The sequence below is a fragment of the Lepeophtheirus salmonis genome, chromosome 1 (genome assembly GCF_016086655.4).
Source record: "Lepeophtheirus salmonis chromosome 1, UVic_Lsal_1.4, whole genome shotgun sequence".
Taxonomy (NCBI): domain Eukaryota; kingdom Metazoa; phylum Arthropoda; class Copepoda; order Siphonostomatoida; family Caligidae; genus Lepeophtheirus; species Lepeophtheirus salmonis.
In genome coordinates, this window is record NC_052131.2 from 27,396,871 (window position 1) to 27,417,816 (window position 20,946).

At 32.3% G+C, this 20,946-nt stretch overlaps 1 long non-coding RNA gene across 2 annotated transcripts in view; it reads right to left on the reverse strand.

The window, feature by feature from the left end:
- LOC121121950 (uncharacterized) overlaps positions 1-14,324 on the reverse strand; it is a 40,438-nt gene extending 26,114 nt beyond the window's left edge. The window contains exons 1-6 of one of the 2 annotated variants that reach the window (XR_011781394.1): positions 14,043-14,324; positions 13,725-13,985; positions 13,413-13,653; positions 13,180-13,337; positions 12,713-13,105; positions 12,297-12,655 (exon numbers count right to left, since the gene is read on the reverse strand). This is a non-coding gene — a long non-coding RNA (uncharacterized lncRNA). Of the gene's footprint in view, positions 1-12,296; positions 12,656-12,712; positions 13,106-13,179; positions 13,338-13,412; positions 13,654-13,707; positions 13,986-14,042 lie in introns of both variants that reach the window. The other variant, XR_011781393.1, reaches the window with a different exon arrangement.
- Between the last annotated feature and the right edge of the window lie 6,622 nt (positions 14,325-20,946).

Here is a 20,946-nt window from a genome sequence, read left to right on the forward strand (position 1 = left end):
TTATACCCTCAAAAATCATAAAAAGTAGGCAGTTGATACTCACATCTGTATTTTAAACAATGATACCATAAGTCATTATCCTCCTCCCCTTCTCCTTGCACGCGTTTTTCTCTACAGGATTATTAACTTTGTCAATAAGGGAACCAAAGGCACTAAAATTTTTATTAATACAAAAGAACAAAATCATTAAATGTTTTTTTCTCGATACGATGTTATAAATGATTTGCAGGGCTTGACCACATCCGCAGAGGATACTTTTTTGTCCCAGTTATACAGGGTGTCCACGATAAATTGGAACTACTTTAAACTTCATCCAGATCCATAATGTGGATATTCGGGGTTAAATCATACTAATATAAAAGGTTGCGTGAACAATACACTATAACTTCCACCACAATTGTTTTGACAACAAACAATAGTCATCATGGAACAAGCAAGGAGAGACGCCATCCTCGAATTGGCTCGCGAAGGACACAAACCCTTTGCTATCTACAAGCTTCTTAACTACCCCAAGACCACAGTGTACCGGGTCTTCAATGCCTGGGAGGTTGAGGGGAAGGTCTGCCACAAGGCCCACAACATGAGAAGTGACCGAACCCGCACTCCCCACTTCCTTGAAGGCCTCCGGAAGTCCATCAAGGCTTCGCCGGGGACTTCCTTGTCCAGGTTGCCCAAAAACCGTGGAGTGAGCAAGCAGCTGGTCTCCAAGGCTGTGAATGAGGACCTCGGGTACAGGTCATACAGAATGACCAAACAACACATCATCACGGCATCCATGAAGGCCACCAGGCTCACCAACGGTAAGCGTCTCCTCAATAACCTCAAGAGCCATGGAGGAAGAATCATCTTCTTCTCCGACGAGAAGAACTGGACTGTCGACAGAAGCGCTACAACGTACAGAATGACAAGTGGCTTACCAAGGAGCGCGAAGAGGTCCCTGCGGTCTTCAACACAAAGTTCCCGGCCTCCGTGATTACCCTGGGTGTCATCTGCAGCACCGGTGATGTGATGCCTCTTTTCTTCTTCAATCCCAAGGAAAGGGTTAACGCGATAAGGTGCTGCGAAGTTATGGAGGAGTTCATTATCCCCTGGATAAAGGATACGGCCGCTGGGAGGGAGTTCATATTCCATCAAGACTCAGCGCCCGTACACATCGCCATGAGGACCACTAACCTCTTCAACTCCCACGACATCACTTTCTGGGATCGCAACACCTGGCCCTCCAACTCACCCGACCTCAATCCTTGTGATTACTACTGGTAGGGGAAGTTGGAGAGGGAGGTGTGAAATGTTAGCCACAAGAGCATCGCGGCCCTGAAGGGCTCCATTACGAGGGAGTGGAATGCTGTTGATTCCACGGAAGTCATCAAGGCATGCAAATCCTTTAGGGGCAGGATGGAGAAGATGGTGGCTGCTGAGGGAGGACAGGTTGAATAAATGTATTGTTTAATATCATGTCTAACTTTTTCATATTAACAAATACATTCCAAATTCCATTTTTATCAGGCAGGTTGAATTTTAAGATAGTTCCAATTTATTGTGGACACCCTGTAGATGATGAAGATCTTCACAGAGTTGATGATGTTGTGTAAATTGGCAGATACCTTCATCTCTAACTTTATCAGAAAGAAGTAATCCATCGCGTAAGTTAGAAAACCAGGTTTTGAGTCCCAAAATGGTACTGTAGCACTGGATGCTGTAGAATCTGTTGACAGTCCATTGTTTCTCATGTCAATAAAAGATGATTCGGTTACCATGAAACTTCAAATCGTTCAACAATTTTCTTCCGTGGGCAGCCGGAGTGGCCTTCATTTCGTCTGTAAGGATTTGTCTTTTGTAGAAGCGGTATGATTTCATTCTCAGGTGAGTACTTATGGCTCTCGAGACTGTTCCACGGCTTACGTAGCACTTGTTTGTAAGAACTTTAATGGGAGTCTCAGTAAATGCACTCACAAACCGTTTCAGGCCTACGAGGAATCTGGGACTGTGTTTTTTATTACTCCAGGAATGTTGAACTTTTATCTTATATACTGCAGCCCCTCCTCCTTCCAGCGGTTGTAGATGTTGTGGATTGTGCTCTTTGGATACTGAAGCATCTCCTTAATGTACGCTGGAATGTTCCCGCGGAAGTCAGTTTGATGATGGTGTTCCTCCGGGTCTCCTCCATCGTAAATACTTGTTTTGAATTAAAAGTTGAGCAACTACTCTAAGGCTTAGAATTAATGTTCAGACTTTCAGCTATCAAATGAGATAGTTTTAAACTTTTTAATTTATTCGTCTTGAAGCTATGAGCCTCTGAATAAAAAGCGCCTATTTTCAAATTAAACAATCATAACTCGAGTTATAAGCATGATACCGACATTTTAAAAATAGTTTTGAATTTTTCAACATTAGGCTTTAAAATATTTTTGCATAATTAATCTCTATCTTTAATAAAGCTTTGAACCTAAAAAATAACCAGATTAGAAAAAAATGTATGGCCTTTTTCTGAAGGCCACGAGGCTAGCAGAAGAATAATAATGCGAAGCTTGGAATTAGGAGATCAAACTCTACCAAGTTGAGGATATACTGGTCTGGTACTTTAAAAAAAAGTATGATTTTGTTGAACAGTGTTATTAGTGATTCCCAACCGGTAATTAATAAATGTATTTTCCTAAATAAAAATATGAAAAAAATGCTGTTATAAAACTTTAGATCCGTCGGGGGAAAAATCGTTATGGGGACTCTGCACCATAAATTTTCAAACAACCCTCGTATTTCTCAATAGACGAAATCTCACAAACATGAGGATATATTATGCATTTATTTATGAACTGTTGATTTTTATAGCCCCTTCATCCCTTATCACTGTTCTAAATGTTGATTGCCTCAAGTCAAATAAGCTCCTCTTCTACTGTGAACAATTAACTACTCTGTAAATGAAGAATAATTGTTCACTTGGGAAGACATGCCTAACTACTACATGATTTGGTCTTATTTTATAATCGAGTCTTCAGCAATCATCTGAGATGCTTATTATGACTAAATGTAGGAATATTCAAGAAGCATATATTTTTAATGGACGGTATTATGATAATTTTTGATAGGTAATGGTAATTGAGTATTCACCTTTGATAAATAAAAATATCACAGGTATGTTCTGTATTAAAGACGTAGACGTTTTCCTTTATTTTGTGAAAAATACATACTATTTAAACGATAGAAAACAGATGATGACTAAATAATAAGACAATTTGTCGATCATTGAAGTACTTTAAAAGAGTTGTTAAAATATCTTCACCTGTCGGAAGAGGATATATGGAAAATGTCATTCACTGCACCTGGAGCGTAGGTTTATTTAAGTAAACGAATGAGTCAATGATAGGCCAAGGTATGTACAATTTAGTTAGACCACTATTTCATTCATTTTGACTCCTTTTTGCCACGTCATTGATACATATATCACGCTGTCAAACTACGTGTGTCATTATAATCTTTGTATTTTATACTTTCATATTATCAATGCTGATTTGTTGTTCCTAAAAGGATTGAGACCGAATAACATGATGTATGTATATTGTATATAAATAATACACAAAAAGATGCAGAGTCACGGATTTTAATTGTGTCAAGCATGTATGGGTTATGCATGCAGGAAGTCGCCACTCATGGCTCGGATGATATTCATTGATATAAAAGTCAGTCATGCATTTTGTTTCAAAAGGCCTAAAACTATTGTTATTAAGGAGGGGCGGGGGGAGAGGATCATAATTAAACTTAAAAATTATAATAAGAAACAATAGGAAGGAACTTACACACTACAGAATAGGTATCAAAGGATAGGTCAAAGCTTTGTTGAGATATAACTACTTGTAGAATTATGTTGAAAAATAAGTAGTTAGCAAATCAAGTCTCTACGTATGTCATAAATTAAAGATTAGTATTACACTCCAGGACTTAGATAGCATATGTCACTAGCAAAAAAGATAGAATTTAAGAGTAAAATAGATAATAGCAGTAAAATCAATCAAAAATGACCGTTAGAACAGAAAATGTGGAAAATGCCCAGACAGTCTATAAAATTTCCAATTGACTGGTCATTTTACGTTCATTTACATCGTGAAGAAAGAAGATTGTAGGTAATTTGATTGTTAAACAATTCATTTTTAATTTCCCCGATTTTCCACATAATCCGTAATAAATATATAAACTTAGACGTGTATACGCACGATTGATGGGGTAACCCGCCTTATAATGAAAAGTTGTATGATTATGTTGCCATCAATATTATAAAAGTCATTTTCTTATTTGGGGGGGGTTTAAAATTCGCTAAAAGCAATAATTTTTTTTAAAATGAAATCCTTAAAAAGATTTTTTTACACAAGAATCATTTTTCAAAAAATTCCTTTTTTTTGGCAGGGATACAAACCTTTCGCCCCCTGCCTACTCCCCAGTAAACTCCTCCTCCCTTGGATTGGTTTAGAATTCCATAGGTAAAAATACCATGGTGATGAATGAAAATACGAATAGGAAACAATTTGTAGCGTTATCGTAAGCATATCTTGTCACAAAAACTGCAAACTACTTTTTTTGCTTCATTCATACATTTTGTACCGAAGTATTTATTCAAAAGGGGAAAGATTCCAAATTAACAGTCAATTGTGATCGATATAGAAAAAATACCCTAGTAAAAACGGGTACTCGCCAATAAATAAGGATCCAATTGTGTTTTTAAATATTTTAAAATTATTTTGATTCTTAAACTTTTTGGAAGTTATAATTTACTAGCAATTTGGAACTTACAAGGTTAAATACATTTATACTAAATAATTAATGACACTGAGTCTCTATCCCAATTCACCAAGACTGTTCCAAATGTTATTATGTATGTATAGACTGTGCAAAATTGAAAAACAGAGGAAAATATTAAGGAAAAATATATAGATCTGTAAGTATAGCATAAATCTCCTAGCAACTGCTTACACGATATTGTGAAATAAATTATCCTCAAGAAAATTGTAGTCATTTTATATATTCTTTATAGTACAGATATACTATAAAAATGTTCAATTTTGAAGCATTTAACTAACTAATTGAATATTTTTTGTTTTTATATACAGATTAAGTGATTTTATTGAATGCACTTTAAAATATGAGGAGTCGATTTTGTTTTCCAACGTAATCATAACCTTTTGTGATAAATATAATGGATCTTAAAATGTAATGTCTGACATTAATTTATTTCTCTATTAAACAAATGTCCTCTTTTTTTTAAACCTGATAATGTAAATAAATTGTCATTGATCATTAATACTATGCTCAAGATAAAAAAATATATACTCATAACATTATCTTAATTTTGGGGAATGAGCCTCTCATTAGTGTACTTAACATTGATCTACCCAACTTGAATTATTACATACTATGCTGTGAGTATTACTAAATAAAAATAGCTTAATAGTTTGTACGAATACCGAGTGGTCCATTAAATTCTTAACACTTAGAATTATAATCATTAACAGGATATTATTTATTAATTAACGATAGAATTTCAACAAAATTAATACTATAAATGTGTTTCTGAGCTCTCTTAATCATTAATGTAACCCCCCTTAGAGGGAATGATGGCTTCGATGTGGAAGGCCTGGCACCATCTGCAGATGTAGTCCTCTGTCTTAGTGCAGGCTGAAAATGGCTTTGAGAGCCTCAGTTTTTGAATGAAGAACAATGCAGGCCAGATGCAAGCAAAAGGTGCAGTAGAAAAGTTGGGATAAGGGCTGTAGAAGGATCAAAAGTGTTTGGGCCAGAAAGGAATGTTGTTGGCCAAGCATTATTGTGCTTTTTTTAGGTGTGTGTTGGCGCACCATCCTACTGGAAAACTAGATCTCCATCAGAATAGCTTGCTTACACCAACGATAAAAAGTTATCTCCAAGGCAGTAGTCGGATCCCGTCTCCCTGTACCCAGCCGGGAACCAAGCCAGATGGGCTGTTTTCCTGTCAGAGGACGGAAAGCCCAAGGACATGGAGTAGGCAGGTTGCTTTGTGGTATTAACTTCCTATTTGTCTCAATGTCTCCAATGTTAAGTACCTATCATTCTGTCTGTTCCTCACGGGGTCGACGGTTCAGATCTTTTCAGCACTGAAGATGATGACCTGTTTACCCTTCCCCTTCTTGAGGTCATTCAAAATAGTCTTGCGACAGAAGAGATGGATTTCTTTCATTGTTGGTATCACAAGTGGTCTCTTCGCCCTTACAAAGCTCTTTCCACCCATTTCTCTGGACAGTTTGGTGTGAAACCAGTTTTCTGTGAAACTGTTTTCCTTACTCCTCCAGATAGTTTGGCCTTTTTGACAGAGCCCTTTTTTCATTTCGGACTTGCTGACGGCGTAGAGGTCCTGTAGACACCAACTGCTCGGAGTGAGCGAATTGAATTTCGTCCATCACGTACAAGTGTCATTATCTCGACTTGTACATAACTAATTGTTCATGCTTTTAAGTATCGAAATATGAATTGATATCAATCACTCAACCTTCATGAATTATTGAATTAGTTAGTGTTCAGATTTCTATTGACCACCCTGTAGTTTAATATAATCTGTTTTTCAATTCTTCTCATCGTCGTTTCGTCACATTTTGTGTTATCTATGTAAATTTTGCCAAAAAGATTATTTTTTTGCTTTAGTCAGACGACACAGGATTTTTTCTGTTTTGTCTATTCTTCGTCTGGAAAAAAATATATGTTTACAAATACATTTAATCAAGTCTTTTCTCACTAAATAAACACTGTTTGAACCTTTTTGTTCATGAAAGAAGGTTGAGATATGCCTTGAAGATTTTCTTATACAAACACTTCTCACCGGATCTCTATACTCTAATTGCTATAAAGTCATACACAACAACTCAACAATACTCACTTAAAGATTGAATGATAATAATTATTATACTCAAAACAAAAGCAACATTTACCGCAAGAAAGATAATTATACACTTCCTACAATGAACCATGGAATCTAGGTTTTATTTAATAGCTTCTTATATCATTGAAAGAGTCTGAATTTAAAAATATTTGTATTTACCATTCCTTTATCAGTGTTCCATTAATATATTAAGTGTTTTTATATAGTTAACTATTATAGATCAAATAAGTGACCCTGTTGAGTTACACCCTCCTTCCTTGCTTCCTTCAATTCTTTCTTACAAAGGAATAAATGATTAATACACAGAAAAAAATGAATTACTTTCAAAAATATACTGGTAAATATTCACTTTGTATTTCTACGATAAGGAGGAAAAGTTAATTTTTTTTTTTTCCCTTTATTTTTTTTTTTACACAATTCTCATGAAACTTTCAAGTCCATGTTATTAATTTATATATATCTGTATTTACTTTATTTTTAACTGTGGAGTCCCTCTTTTTTCACTTTACTTATGTACATAGTATATGTGTATCTATTTTCATGTGTGTGGTAAATGGATATTCAACTTACTTTTCCGTTACTTTCTGGGGTGTTTATCCACCAGGGTAACTGAAATATCCTTGTAATATTAGGTTGGTGAAAAAACAATTTCATATTCCCCGCTTCCTTTTCTTTATCTAAGTATACCATGTTAATTAAGCATCATATCGGATATAATAACAGATTGTAAATGTGTAAAAATACAAACTTTTTTTAACAGAATTGCGCTTGGCTGGTTCAGTTGTGAATTATCGTTTGTCGAGTATGGATTTGTTATCTTTTGAAAAAAAAATATAGAAAATTAAATTTCAAAAATTATATTTTTCGGACAAAAAATAGGAAAAATTATTTTTTTTTTGTAAAAATTCAATTTCAAATATTCAGTTTTTTGAAAAAGAAATTTCAAAATTGCATTGCCATTCACAAAAAATTTTTGGAAAAAAATTTCAAATACAAATATTTTGGAAAAAAAAATTTCATATAAATATTATTATTATTTACAAAAAAATTAAATTTTCGGCAAAAACAATGTATATTTAATATTTGGGGAGAAAAGAATTTTGATAGTTATATTTTAGAAATTTTTTTAGTCAGTCACAAAAAGAATAATTTTTTGTACTACAATTTCAAATAATATTTTGCTCTGGTGCATAGTTTGCCGGATGCCTCTGAATATGTCCTTTAAAGTTTAAAAAAACTTCCTATTCTTTTCTACAACTTAGATTTCTGATTATGAATTCACGGGGGAAAAATACTCAAAAAGTATTTTATTTGTCCAATGATGCCTATAATAATATATGTTAAGATAAATCAAAATGAGAACAGGAGTTATTTCTTGTACGCCCTAAAAACGAACCCCTACTTTTAACTTCTACAAGGAAATTGTACATTTAAAATTGTACACCTTAAAAACCGCGCATTTTTACTTATCTGCATAATGAATAATAACTACTATAGGCAAATAAAGTTTTATACTACTGAAATATCAATTTGAACGTTGTTAAGGTATAGAATTAGCTCTCTCGAGCTTTAGAAGTAGGATAGGAGAGAGGCTGACAGAAGACGACTCTATCGGAAATGAAGAATTTAGAGCTATTCTTATTTGGACAACTCCGAGATACTCTGTCTTTGCCATAAAAATTATGGATTATTTTAATCTAACGTGGAAGTACACAGGAGATTTGATACGGTACTACCGATATGGTTCGAAAGATAATATGACATTTCTTCACCGTCTAATACGCATCCAGACAGTTAGTGAGTTTTGTGCATCCAATGCTTAAATGTTGTGATTTTTGTATACATCCTACTTTTTTGAGTCATTTAATTTATTTTGATAATTTTTATTCATTTGTTTTCTACTAGATTATTTTACTAATTTTATTGAAGATTTTTATGAAATGTGATAAATTCTTAGAGTATTTTTATTATCTTTTGACTCACCGTGCTAATTAATTGTTGTTTGACTCTTGTTTAGGGATTTCATTACAAACTAAAATGTTTATTTTTATATGTAACTTCTCCAAACGAATAAAGTCTTTATGTGAAAAAAAAACACGTTATGAAGTACTCATGTTAGGATTTGAAGGGAAGTTACGAAGGATTAAGGATTTACAAATAATTATTTATATAAAATTATAATATTGTTATTTTCAGTGTTCATTCATTAGAACAACATTAATTTCAGCAAGTGTTATCTTAGCAGCATTCATTTGAGCTAGTATTTATTCTAAGAGCTTCTTTTGAGTGACATTTTCATATAGTAAACCAAGGGTAGCCATAGACTACAGGGACTATTAATATTTTATTTTTTCCTTTAGGAATGCTGAATATTCTTAAATCAATGAACAGACTTATAAAGGAGTGCCCAAAACTATCCGTACCAACTCCCTTGAAGTCGTTTCTTAAATGGATCATGAATCAAAGGTTTACTATCGCAATATTTGTTAACAAAATGATGGGAGAATAATAAAAAATAATAATAAAATTTTATGAAGATCCTACTCCACAAGTACCTATCTTTCGAAGTTTTTGAATGACATCCCACTCAATAAGTTTGGTAAATGAATCACTCCACAGAAGCATACGGAGTTGAGACAAAATCCGATAAGAGCCTCAGTTGCTTGGACTCCTAGATTTCTTTCATTTGATTCGAAAGACCACTCTGGGAGTTATGACTTTTAAGAATGAAGTTATCCATCTTATATTGTTAACTATATGAAAATGTCGCTGAAATGAATGACGCTGAAAATAAGCTGGCCCAAATAAATAATTACTCAAATGTAAGTTGCTAGTATAACACTCGCTGATATTAACGAAGCTCAAATAAATGGACAAATTTATTTTCCTATAAACTTTATATTAAAAGATAGGGTATCTTTATTTTTTGGCCATGATTTGAATTGTTTTTTTGTTTTTTTAAAGATCCATTGAATATTTACTATGCACATTTCTTATATATCTTCGGACAGAATTAGGGTTTGATATAAATAATCTACATACATAAATATAATTTCAATTCCTTTGTAATCGTATAGAGCCTTTCTTCTTGATCATACTCTTTTTTATTCATAAATTGAAATTTGCATTAATTATTAAAGAAAAGTACAAAAAGAAACCGCAAATTGAAAAATAGTATACGATAAATAAACAAGAGTGTAATGGTTTTAAAATGAAATAAACTGCATTTTAGTCAACTATGCCCATTGTATCAGTTGTGTATTGTATACCGAACATATACCTATATAGATTATAAATCACCCTGGATTGCAACATGTTTCTCTCTTGAATTTAAAACTAATGAACTCTGGAGTTATTTCATTAAACGTTGCTCGTTGCTATTTCTTCCCCTAATTAAAGAATTAGTGTATTTACCATGAGTATAACTTTCAAATCTTATTGGTGGAGTAAGTAAACGTATTGTGGTTCGATACTATTGGGGTATTGGGTTGCTCGCCTATATAAACCCAAGTAGTACTAAATTAGTATTGTAGTTGATGGTGCCTGTGTCATTAAGTCATAAAAAATAATGGACCACCGATGACAAAAAAAAAAGATTAATAAATTTACAATCTTCAAGTACTTGCATATTGCAATTTTTTGGGAGGTTGATAAAGTCCCTTAGCTTTACTTTTTTAACTGACACAAACAAAACGTCGTAAAATTTATGAAACTTCCACTACCTATCCCTCCAAACAAAAATGTGTATTTGGATTGTCCTTAATGATAATCAGTGATCTGGCTGGCTGATCCCAGTTGGGTCTGCTAGTTGTTTTTTCCCTTCCCTCTTGTATTGTTTTATCTACCATAATTTTTATTCAATTTTAAAGATTAATTCACAGTTAAGTGATTGAAATAAATAATAATTTAGATAGATTATAAAATTAAAAATGATAGAATAATTTAATATAGTTTATAAATGATTAATCAATAAATATATATATATTTCGTAGAAGAGAAAGTATCAAAAACCGATACGTGTCCCAAAGCTGCCTTTCTTGACTTGAAAAATCATAGGTGAAAGATTAGAAAATAGTTGCCAAATATCACTTTAGTTATTGGAAACTATTTTCTTATAGTTGAGGCCACTATTATAGCAATGGTTACCGAAAATGAAATAATGTTTTGAGGTTAGAAAAAAAAAAAATCAAAAAAAACATTAGATCCCACTACAAGCTGATTAGTAGGTCAAAAAATGAATTTTGTGTCAACAAGGCTACATAAAGCGTATATATCGGGTGGTTCATCAAATTCTGAACACTTAAAAATGCAATAATTCATGAAAAATCAGCATTCAAAATTCATTCATATTTCGATAATGAAAGTGTCAACAATTAATTACAAAAGAAAACAAATCCGAGCTCTCTAGCCTATGTAAAAATAGAGAAAATAACACTTGAACGTGGTTAACGAATTTCTATTCGCTGACTCCTAGAAGTTGAGTGTTTCCAGGACCACCGCCTACGCCGTCAACAAGTTCAAAACGTTGGAGATGAAGAAGGGTTCTGTAAAGAGGCAAACTGGGCCCTGAGGAGTAAAAGAAAATAGGACAGGCCAATTCTTTCATGTCCATGAGGGTCCATGCAAGAGATATAGAGATTTCTAATCAAACTGTCCAGAGAGCTATAAAAAAATGAATAAAAAAAGCCTTATGATGGTGGAGAGGCTACTTTTGACACCAAAATGAATGAAACTTAACTCCTTCGTTGTAGGATTCTTTCAAATGAGTCTTTTGAGTTCTTTTTTGAAACTTTTATACCCCCTACAGCCCTGATGCTAACCCCCTCGACTATACCTTTTGGATGGATGTCGAGGGGAAGGCCTGCAGTGTCCGTCATAGAAATAACGAGGCCCTCAAGGCCGCTGTCAACCAGCACTAGCACGCCATGATAGAGGACTACATCCGCAGTGGGTGGCAGGACTCCTGCTACCGCCTGGAAGTCATTATTGCTGCTAAAGGCGGCTACATTAATTATTAAGAGAGCTAATTATAGTATTAATTTTGTTGAAATTCTATTGTTAATTAATAAATTATATATTGTTTAAGTTTAGAATTCAGTGTTCAGATTTGAATGGACCACTCAGTATAGGTAAATAAAAAATCTACATCAAATACAATATTAGGAATCATATACGTTGTTGTCAAATTCTATTTTAGGCAATTTATTGCATCAAATTTAATTACAAGATAGTAATGAAAATCCCATTTCTGTGGAAGAATTTAGCTCTAATATAAAAATACTATTTAAAAAAATAAAAGTCCCCTTAAATATCAGGCTAGCCGTTTGAATTTTGTAAGAAATTTATTAGGAAGCTTGCTCCGCTTCAAGAATTAGTGTGTAAAGAAATCATCAAAAACATGGAAGTACCAAATTTTAATAATACAGAATTTCTTACCTTATATTCTTAAAAAAAGGAAAAGATATTCCTAATATATCAAACTAAAGGGCCATTACGTTGCTCAACACGACATACAAAATTCTCACGGTCTCCTGAACAACCGACTGGAGGAAACGTTGGAATTCAACAAACCAATTGAGTAAAAAGGGCTTATGAAAGGAAAATACGCGGAAGACATTCCTCGTTCTATCCAAGACGCCATAGATACCATAACACAAAAGGGAGATGATTTCGCTATCTTACAGTTTAATTTCGAAAAATCCTTCGACTCCATATCTCACGAGTTCCTTATAAAACAACTCCAACAGTACAAAGCTCCTACGGATTTGATAAAAAAAATTACATAAGGAAATTCCAAGTCCAAATTAAATGTACCTGGTCTACATGGAGAATTTGATATCTCAAGGGGCTGTAAACAAGGAAACGTGACTTTACCATCCTTGTTTAACATGGGAATAAATCCGTTATGGAATCGGGCACGCAAGATATGTGTTAAGAGACACTACAATCGTTTGGGACAAGGTTCTGTTGTCTCTCTTATACGCTGACGACCTTTCCATTATATACTCAGGTAATTAACAGGAATATTGACCATATTAAAAGAATTTGAGGTCGAATATGGACTCCAAATAAATATAGAAAAGACTCAGGTTATAACTTCATTGGACTCCATGGTTAAAAACAAAATTCCAAGATATGATTATAAAACCTCATACAACTCTTCTAGGCATGTATATTTCGAAAAATGGTGAAGTATCCACTATAAATCTAAATAGAAAAATAATACTGAAGATTTACTGAATAAAATAGTCACTACTTCGACAATTTCCAACTAATCATACCTTTAAGAATCATTGCGTGGAACCAAAATATACTTCCTAAAACTAACCATCTAATAAGGTATACTCCATTCTCGTGTTTACTGCTTCAGAGGTATACAAGATACATGAGGAATTCCTTGAATATTGAAAGGGTATGGGAAAGCTTGAATCTCACGTGACTGAAAAGAATTAGAGTTAGTAACGATTTCTGGGCAATACGAAAAAAACACGAATTCAATCGGTTGAATGCATACCTCTTTGAAAATAGAATAGCTATGGGACCAAACGAACTATTAAAATATGTGAGAACGCTGAACATTTATGGGGGACAAATTTCAAGCTCATGGGCTTCCACTCGAAAAGTAGGACCAAAATGAAGCAATAAATTTTAACTCCAGGATATGTTCAGGGATGTCCTATTTAAAAAACATTATCTGACTACCATTGGACAAGCCCAGATTGCTAGGACATCAACCAACCTCAAAATTTCATTTTCTGAAAATATAATAGCGTCAGTAAAAATAGGAACACTTCATATATAGAATGGACCCCCAGCTCCATTTTACATGCTTTTAGAAGCGTTAAAATCCCAATTTCCCGTCGCAATTTGATGAAAAGGAAGTCTCATCTCCAAATATTTTGGTCTAGAACCGCTATCAAAGGCTGGAGCTCCCAATCAACGAAGACTTGATAAATAGTCACAGAGTCTTTAAGCGAAGCCCTTCATGAATCTGAAGGAGAAGTGGTTTCGGTACCGAATGGCAACATCGTCCCTATTTGTGAATAAATCAGGAAAAAAAACGCCGGTGGAAAGACGGATGCTCCTTCTGTAAAAATGAGAGGGAAAATTCAGGGCATCTATTCTATTACTAAAAATACGTTACTCAAGTAATGACTGTGATTTATTGGAATGAACCGGGATGCGTACGGGATTGAGCCAAAAAAATCCGATTGTCCGGTGGCCACCAATCCAAGGGCCAAGAATGGATTTAAGATTGAAACAATCATATCGAAGGTGATCTTAATAACGTATGGTGCAAGGTCTTTCGGGTCAGATATGCCTAGGGTTTGGAAGATTCACATAAGAATTTTTCGTGTTTTTGATGAGATCGTTTGGGAATAGTAAAGGAATAATAATGTATATAAGCATCTTCTTTTTTATAACTGGCTCGAGATCCTCTTTGGATCTACCAGTTCTTCTTCTTTTTTTCCTCTCATTTTTTTGTTTTGTTCTTTTTTCTATTATCTTATTCTTATTCATTCATGACTCATGAGTATTGGTAATGATTAGATTATTGTGACTAATATATTAATAATAATTTAATGAGGGTTTAAGATAGGTCGTAGTGGAGTATATCATGAATTTCTGTAGTTGAGAAATCCATGAGTATTTATGTAAGTTGATGATTATTGTTGTAAAATAAATGATATTATTATTTTAAAAAAATACAAGATAGTACACATAATGATAACATGTTAATGTATATTTTGTCAGTCGTAAATTGAGGGGTGATGACTAATAATATTTCAATATAACTTTTAATTATATTAAAATAAATATTGTCTTATTTCTTACTTCCTTAGCTTCACAAATTTATTTAAGAGCAATATAATATTTTTATTGTCATATAGGTTAGTTAATTAATGTTCTTTTGTAGTTTAATAATTTATATTCATTTATGAACATTATAATAGTTTGGAAAAATAGTAATTTTTCATTTTTCGCTTTATAAGAAGTATTATAATCGCCCGTTCTAAGCCAAGTATGCCCCGTTCTGTTTAATAACTTGTTGCCAACGCAAACTCAACTTCATAATGCCTTTCTCTTAGAAGCCTTTGTCCCTATTGGCAAAAAACTCGGACAACCAATTTCTATAGACCTCTATTGAGGCCAAATTTGTACCCCCAATGGTTGTTGGCCATAGATAGTAACATGTAGTAGTCACTTTTTGCCAGGTCCGGACTGTAAGCGGAAGCATAAGAACTTCCAATCCGAGCTCCCGGAGCTTCATGCGATGTCTGCACCCTGGCGTTGCCTTGATGATGTCTTATTATCTCCTATTCACCAATGATGGCCGCTTCTGTTCGATCACCAGCTTCAAACGATCGATTTATTCACAATAGAGGGTAGAATTGAGGGGGGAGGGAAACGGTCGAACCATTATTTCCCAACAAGAATCGAAAGTGTACTGCCCCGTATACATTGTAAATTTTCTTGATTGGTTTCGAAAATGTATAATATGGCAAATTTCTTCCTTTGAGACCTCTGTGCTCGACGCACGATAATTCACGACCGAACAAACAAGGTAAGGCGACTTTTGAGGTTATTCTTTTTAATTTTTATTTTTTTTAGTTAATTTTCAATATGTGCATATATTTTATATATAATCTCAAACCTACAATATCCAATAATGAGAAAATACCATTTAAAGGTTACCAAATTATTTTATAATAAGGATTTTTTTTTAAATATATAATACATTGGGGTTTGAACTGTTATTACGCTTAAGGATTTTGTTTGAAGTCTAAATAAAAAAATTATCATTTGCAAAAAAGTATTAGAACAAATAAATGTCTCGTTCAGCTGTAATATTGATTTGCCCTCTATATTTCAGAAGCAGAAAATTTCATAAGGTTAACTGATGATATCTTTAACATTAGGTAATAATTATTGATTTTTTACAAAAAAGAATAAATATAATTAGTGAGCCGATGCAGTTCTTAAATTTGACATTAACTTTTTATTGATTATTCATAAATATAAAAAAAAATGAACAAAAAAAGCGAAATTAAGTCGGTTGTAGAAGCGGTCAATTATTATTATTAATTTAAATGTTAGATATCTACAGACAAAAAGAGAATAATGTCGGCCTAAACGTAATCAATATTTTATTTTATACAAACGAAACACCAATAAAATTAATTGATATATTATACATACTTAAAGATAATTTCAAACTATCTGTACATGGTTGACTCATTAACTATAAGGTAAGGTTTTTCTTATTTTTCATTTTGTTGAAATGTCGGGGTCGCAGGGTAAAAATCTGTTCCAATTGATAAAAATTACAATTACCAAAGTTTCAGCGAAATTGAAAAATATTAGTGGTAGCTTAAGGGTCTCGAAGATTTGAAAATTGCCAATTTTTACAAAAAAAATTACTTTTTCTTCAATTATCATAAAAAAAGTTTAAGATACAGCTTTTTATATTTCATAACTTTTTGAAGATGACTAAATTTAATCTAAGATATTTTAATGCTTTATATAGAGAAAAATATTTTTAATGTGAATTATAATGAAAATAGTTGAAGATAAAAATAATACATACAAAACGTATTGCACGCCATATTTTTATATTTTTTCTTTTACTACTCTATAAAAACATCCAAATTTCATTACATATTTTCATTCGCTTGAATTGTTTTAGAGTGGCAATATATATATTTTTTTTATATGTATGTTTAGAGCGGTTTTTTATATTGATAATTTAAAAAAAGATACTTAATTATCCTTAATAGTTTTATTTTACTTTAAGTGTTACATAGGTATTTTATTAGTATATAACTTTAGTTACATAAGATAATTTATATAACAAAATAATAGTTTCTACTCAATCAAACATTATTATACAATATGGATTTTAATAAAGGGTTATCCTTTTTTCTGAGTAATATGTCTAAAATACTAAGGTATCCTAGATACATTTTTTTTTCTCGAGCCTGGATACATCTGTTGATGCTCTTCAACAACTTGTAATAAGAATTGAAGCAGCAATTCGTCAGTTGTTAACGAGCCACTGTAATCTTTAATAAGTACTACTCCTCGTTCTTCTTGGTCATGGACAACTTGAAGAGCTTCAATTATTTCAAGGGATTTCTTATAATTGCAAACAGTAATAACTTTTTATCAAGCATTTTCTCTAATAAAACACAAGTTCCATCGTTTTTACGCGTATTTGAGCTGGTTGTATGCAAACACATAGTCTTCTACGTCCCAATCTTGAACGCTTCAAAGATGGCAGTAGCTTGCACATCACCTGTACCAGATGGAAGCTTCAGAACACAAAGTTATTTGGAAATCCCTCTTCCAGAAAATATTATTGGGAGACGATCGACCATATCTTTTCCAATTAGATAGGATATTCTTTGACGATCCCAATGGATTATCAGAGGAATGTTACATTGTCAATTTTTCTTAATATTTTTTCTATTTTTATATCTATATTCAATTCTCTTAATTATGAATAGTACTTTGGTTAAGAGAAAACTCATTAATATTTTTTCCCATACTCTTGACTATTTCTGCTAATATAAAAAATTCGATTAGACACTTTTATGCAATCAATAGCTGATGCTACTTCTGCAGTTATTAAAGTTTTTCTTCCTCTTTTAAAATTTGATTAATTAGACCTAAATTATTTTACCTCTTACAAATTTCGCTGCCTTCCGAATTGGAAGAAATTACAAATAATAATTATAATACGAGTATAGTTCCATACGAAATGGATTTAAATTGTAAAAAAAAGTAATTGAGATGTGCATATCAGAAATTATGCTCACAGAGGGTGCTTTGAAATTTAGGACACAATTTTTCCTCAGAATAGCATTAGTATATCTTAAAGTAAATTACGTTACCTTTAAAAAATATATATCATAAAAGCTATATTGTGAACTATTTTCTCGATAATCGCGTCTTTTCATTTTTTTTTTTTTTTTTTTTTGTTGGAAATTTTCAAAGTTTTTTGACCGTTGAGCAACCTCTAAACGTAAGTCAATATTGCTCAAACTTTGCAAATCGTATTTTTTAATCAATAAAAACGGATTTTGACCCGACGAATTGGACAAAATAAAAAATAAAAAACACCCTATTATATACATATACAGGGTCGCCATTGATATCTAAAACCTTACTAATTTAATCATTAATAAAGGTTGAATGATTAAAATTAATTCATATTTGAATATATTAAAGCAAAAACAATTAATTACAAAAGAAAACAAACTTGAGCTCTCTAGCTTACGTACAAATAGAGAAAATGAAACTTGAACTTGATTAACGAATTTACATTCGCGCACTGCAATCAGTTAGGCTTCACTAGGACCAACGTCTACACATTGAGCATGTCCGAAAAGTCGGAAAAGAAGAAGGCCTCTGTCAAAAAGGCCAAATTGGACTAGGATGAGTTAAAGGTAACACCTTGGGCCAATCTCCTGAACTCAATGAGGGCCCAATGCAAAATATCTTAGAGTTTCACACCAGACTGTCCAGAGAGTTATTAAAAAAGCGGGTGATAAGAGCATGTAAATGTGGAGAGGCCACTTTTGACACCAGCAATGAAATAAACCCATCTTTAAGAGCAAAAATCTTTTCAATGAGTATTTTAAGTTCTTTTGAACTATTTTTTTAAACCTTTTGGCCCCTACGGCCCTGATGCCAACCCCTCGACTACACCTTTTGGGTCCAATGTGAAGGTCTGCAGTGTACGTTATCCAAACACCGAGGCCCTCAAAGCCATTGGCAGCCGGTATAGATACGCCAAGACAGAAGACTACTTTTGCAGCGGATTACAGTCCTTCCACCGTCGCCTGGAAGCCATCATTGCCGTTAAGGGCGGCTACATTAATGATTAAGAGAGCTCAGACACTATTTGGAGTATTACTTTTGTTGAAATTCTAATGTTAATTATTAAATTGTATCTTGTGAAAGTTTAAAATTTAAAGTGCTCAGATTTTAATGGACCAATCTGTATTTGGCACTTCAACTCAAAGGTAAGTTGGAATTATTTTTCTCAAAATGGAGTATTATCATCAATTTCTATGAATAAACTATTTTGATTAATCCTTTGGGGGTGCCATAAATGACAATTAAAATAGGCAAAATTGATCGTGACCTTAAAGGAACAAGAAATTTATAGATTTTATTTGAGAGGCCATATAGGGTCGCTGAAATCAAATAACGGCTGCTAACTATAGTTCAAACTCGGGGGAGGGGGGTAATTTTGTTGAAATTCTATTGTTAATGAATAAATTATATCTTGTTGAAGTTTAAAATTCAAATTATTCATATTTTAATGGACCACTCGATATATGTCAATTTACACAATATCTAATAAAATCAGGAATTGTTCTATAATAAGTTTGATTGGTATATGATGAAGTAATCACACAGACAATCTCCATACTTATTATTTTGTGACTCTATCACGATAAGTTTTTATTTTAACCACAAATTTATAATAAATAGATATTGTTTAACCTTCAATAGTTTCGATGTTTATATATTATGTATTCGTATATAGTTTATAAATAACATTTTACAAAACCATATCTGGCTAGGTAGTACTTTTTCTACCAAACCACTATTACAATTGATTTCGAAACAACTTTTAACAATATTTTTTTTTATTTAACAAAGTTTAGTAGGTGAAATTGGGTACAGTTGCAACATGCCGTTATTCTCAAACATGAAATAAGCTAAATCCAAAAAAATTACATCATAATTGTAAAATATAATGAAAAATATTGTAAAAAAAACACAATAATTTATGTCCTCTTTTCTTCGAGATATAGTATAAAAAGTTATTTTAAGAGGTAAACGCAATATTTAAAAGGAGTAATGTTCTTTGAAATAATGAAGTCAGTTGATTTTTAGCTATACAATAATATAATTTTATCAAAATTCAAAGCTCAAACTGTGAAGAGAAATTTGCGATACTCCAACGCTTTGTATAAAGGAGTCCGAATCTACACGTTCTCTAATTTTTATTTTAGTTTTATTCTTTCTTTAAATTATTCTATATATTCACGTTTCACATCAATCATGTTTAATAGTCAAGGCTGGGATCAGAGTAGGCTTGTGAGAGTGAATTTCTCCGATCTGAAAAAAAAAAATGGCGAGTGATCTATTATATAAACTTTTTTAAATTGTTATAGGCGTTTGCGAAATCAGCAACATTAATGTATCGCATTCGAATACAATTAGTAGAAAAACAATATATTATAAATATTTTTAAATATATTTGAAAGATAGCAAATACATGTATATGTGTGTAAGTTGTGTCATATTTTAGTATGTCTTAGACAATTCAACTTCATGTAATTCCGAAAAAAAACAAAAAGGAAATTAACAAAAAAAAAAGAAGCACTTTTTAGTCACCAAAATAATTATTATATTATAACATCAAAAAGGTTTCCTAAATATGGAATAAATTACAAATTAATATTCAAGGAAAATTGAAGTTGTCAATTTTGCAAAAATGTTAAATCCTTCATTTATGTTTGCTGTTTCGTCACATTTCGTTTTATAACATTTTGTCCCTTTTTCGTCACATATGTACAGTATGTCATGAAATGGATGTCATTTTTTGTGAAACTCACATAAATGACAGTTAATTTAGCATTGTGGCATAATTTTATTTCTTAATATTTTTTTTAGTTTTTCCTCTTTTCATTTTGGAAATTCTTTTAAGTGAAGCGCCAAATTACAAAAGAAGACATCAATTTCAGGATATATAGTATATAGTCTCCTCTTTTTTGTGATGAAAAGAATTGATATGTTTAGGTCAGAAAAAATATTCAAAATTATTGTTTAATCTTGTATTTAATTCGCAATTGTCATGCAAAAAACGTTCCGAGATTTACTTTGCTAAATAATATACCGGGTGATGCATTGAAATCTGAACACTTAGTAATTCAATAATTAAGGAAGGCTGAGTGATTGAAATTAATTCATATTTCTATATATTTATTCATAAACTATTAGTTACAAAAAAAAAAAACATACCTGAG